General features: G+C 45.2%; 1 non-coding gene across 1 annotated transcript; it reads right to left on the reverse strand.

Annotated features, from left to right (window-relative positions):
* Window positions 1–1016: 1016 nt before the first annotated feature.
* TRNAG-GCC lies at window positions 1017–1087 on the reverse strand. Its single transcript has one exon. It is a non-coding gene; the product is annotated as a tRNA-Gly (tRNA).
* Between the last annotated feature and the right edge of the window lie 2583 nt (window positions 1088–3670).

Genomic DNA, 3670 nt, shown 5'->3' on the forward strand with positions numbered 1-3670 from the left:
CCTTCAAGACCCTTTGCAGCCTCAAGTGATGAATGCTGTAGAAACTCGGACACCTAGCAAACCAGTCAGATTCTAGAGGAGATTAGCATCCCTTCCCTAAAATTGCACCCAAACAGGCATTGACAGTGGCCACTGGCATCACCAGACACTCTGGCCTTCTTGACAAGTGGAGAACTTTCTAAAATGTGCTCCCCCCCACCTTGCTAATAGGGCTCCAGTCTAGGGGTGTGTGAGCAGCATGGAGCACCCTAGTACAGACCGACTCCTTGTTGCCATCAGCATTTTTAAATCACCAGGACTCTTTCCATAAGCAAAGTTACCTTCTGGGGACCTAACTCCCACTGAAAAAAATCAATAAAAATTGAATCCCCCACTCCCCAGTCAATCAGACCTGTGGATAGAGCCCTGGCCTGGAGCCTGGGAGAGGCTGCTTCTGCCTCTGGTCTGCCCAGTCACATCAGGCAAATCGGATTATTCCTCTGAATTAGAGTTTACTTGTGTGTAAAATGAGGAGGCTGATACCAGTCCTTTAGTTCTTGCTAACAACCCTGCTTACGAAAGCCAGTCTCACAGCATTTAAAAAGTGGTGACAGCTAGTGGGCTGTCTGTTAAGGGTGTCTGGGTTTTAGCTACACTACGAGATTCCTAAAATTGTCCTCAATGCAACACTTCTTACAGAATCTGTCAACAGCCTCAGGAAGGATGCATTGCTCCCCATAGCTTTTGGTAAATTGACTCTCCAGCTGTTGAGAGAAGGGGCTTTCCCAGCTTTCATTTATCTTGAACTCAGTTGGTTTATGCTAATTTACTCAAAGGGTAATTGATCCTGGGCTGGAGCCTATTATTCAGCCAGTTCCAGAAAAAACTTTGAGTGAGGAAATTCTGAAGGAAAGACAGGTGAGGAGTTTACTTCAGGGCCTGGGATTCATAGTCAAGAAACAAAAGAGAATATCAAGCAAGTATCTTTGGCAAGGACGAGCATGGTGAAGGCATACAAAGTACTCACCTAGAGCACCTGCACTGGCTGGGAATTGAACCCAGGTCTCCTGCATGGCAAGCAGGAATTCTACCATTGAACCACCAATGCTGGTTTGCTTTGGATTTCCACAGCCAAGGGGAGTTGGGTGCTATGGACATTGACCTAGTCTAAACTTCTGTTTTCAAAAGTGGCCTCTAATTTTGAGTGTCAACAATTATTTTGAACATTTCTGCCTGAGTGACTTACCTGAAGTTACATAAAGAGTCCAACGTGGAACTGAGAAAAAACCCAGAAGTCCTGTCAGCCAGAGCCCAATTCTCTACTGTCTTGTAGACCAGTGGTTCTCAACCTTTTTTTGTACCAGGTCCCACTGTAAACATAGATGGCCAGTCCCACGCCAGTACCCTTCACTCCTGACCTGCTGCCCCCCTGCCCCCAAGCCCTAGCTCCCCCCTCCTCCCAGTGTGTGGGGCAAGGGGTGAGTGTGTAGAGAGGGGAGGGGGACAAGCAGCCCCTCACAAGCTGGAACTCTGCCTGCTTGCAAGGGAAAAGCTACAGCTTCCTGTGCTTTTCTCCTTTAAAGGAGAATCCATTTTTAAAGTTTGTTTGCAACCCTGTCATATGTTCTTGCAACCCACTTTTGGGTTGTGACTCACAGGTTAAGAAACACCGTTGTAGGATGCAGTCACTTGCACCTGTGTAAAGGCTGGGGACTTTGACTAGGGTGTGCCAATGCTTCTGTTAGGACCAAAGCCAAAAGTTCCTGGCTAGAAGGTCTTGCCCCTCCGCTCATGGTCAAACCGATCTCCATATTTGGAGTCAAAAAGGAATCTTAACCCCTGGTCAGATTGGTATGGACTGTGGGGGATTTTGCCTTTCTCTGCAGCAGTGGGCATGGCCCTCTACCTGGGAACCTTGTGAGCATATATTGACATTTCATAGGAGCAGGGCATTTGCTGCCATGGTTCCTCTGCTTTACCTGTGGCAGCTTAGGGTCTTAGGTCTGTGTTGTGTCAGGACTGATAGGAGTCTTATGCAAAGTTTAGATTAGGGTTTGTAAGCGATGGTTTGAATAGGGATGATGCTGCCTCAGGCAGAGGGTTGGACTAGATGACCTCTGGAGGTATCTTCTAGCCCCACTTCTCTCTGACTGTAAAGTGAGTATAAAATGCTACCAAGTCAGAATTTTCCTTGAGTTACTGTGGCAGTAGCAATGTTCATAGCAATAAAAATATACTCGAGGTTCAGGCAATGTAGAGTCACCCTTCCCCCCCATTCTATGCCAATCTTTCAACCACGATAAAGTCCCTGCTCAGACAGAAATACAGTACACCTGGGGTGTGATGCCTTCTGCCTAACTTTTCCTCCTAAGGAGTTAAATGCACAACTACAAAAGCACTGTCCCTCCTCTGGAGCACTTAGGCTCTAGGAAGAGAAGTAATGTATTAAGAGGGGAGGAAAAGGGACATCATCATAGACACGCAATGTTTGTAATTCTCAAGCTATGTGTTAAAATAAATAGGTACAATATATTCCCACCTGTCTCAACTGTGAAAAGTCACTGGCCAATTTCTAATCAGCTGTGTGGCAGAGGTGGGTCCTGAGAAGAAACCTGGAAGACAGTATGTATGCCAAGGATCTCATCTCCTGTATTTCTTTTGTGTGAGGTTGTGGGAAGTTACTTGCTCACTTGAATGAGCCCCAACTCCAATCCCTAATGTTATCACCCTAGCCTTTTTTGTTCTGCAAAGACCAGTGAGTTGTCTTCTCTCACATTCCCACAACCAGTCATTTCCCAAGACATGGTAACAAAGACATCACTACACAATGTGCAAACAATTGCTTCCTTTCTAAGCCATTTCTAATGCTGACCTAGAGATCTTTGGCTAGAAATACCTGATGATGACTAATGCACTCATTACACATTGTGTTGCTTAGCTCAGTTCTGCAATGATATCACATAGCAAATTAACCTTGTTTTCCTAAGCCTGGTTTGCCCTTCTTCCCACTGCAGTTGCTGAGCAGACTGAGCTGTGGTCAAACTTGGGGCAGGTAGAACAGGTACTTGGGGCATGACCAGGCTTGTTCAAAGTATAACTTCCTATTTCTCTTGTTCTCTCCCCTCGTCTTCACTTTCCCATAAAATCTCCCTTTGTTTGACTCTTGCACTCCTTTCTGTTGTGTCTGTTTTCTTTTCCTGGGGGAGGGATCTTTGATATGCCCTGCAGAAGTCTGAAACTTCAGACCTGGTCCAGAACAATCAAACATGTTACAGCAACACCTAGTTACATTGCACTTTTCAACCTAACAAATTCTCAAGTACCTTACAGGGTGTCTTCTATCAGTAGGTTCACTTCAATCACCACCCAAATGCAACCATCACTAAGGTGGGATCCTGCAGACTTCCAGCACTGGAAATGCTGGTTTCAAGAAGAAAAGTAAAAATAAATTTAGCTAGTTTAAGATGCTGGGGAACTTTTGACTTATAATTAATACAGACTGGAGATTAGCCTGGATATTGGGGGTTAGAATGCTTTGCAAGTGCCCTGGGAATATAAAGACATACAAAAAACTAGAACTCTCGGTTCCAAATTTTATTAGATCAACTGGGAAATCGCAAGAAAATTGTCCTTTTCTGCAAGCTTTCAGGATCAAAGTCCCTTTGTCAGGCTCTGGGAAAAGAATAGATGG

Source organism: Gavialis gangeticus, unplaced genomic scaffold (genome assembly GCF_001723915.1).
Source record: "Gavialis gangeticus isolate Ggan-Ray unplaced genomic scaffold, GavGan_comp1, whole genome shotgun sequence".
Taxonomy (NCBI): domain Eukaryota; kingdom Metazoa; phylum Chordata; order Crocodylia; family Gavialidae; genus Gavialis; species Gavialis gangeticus.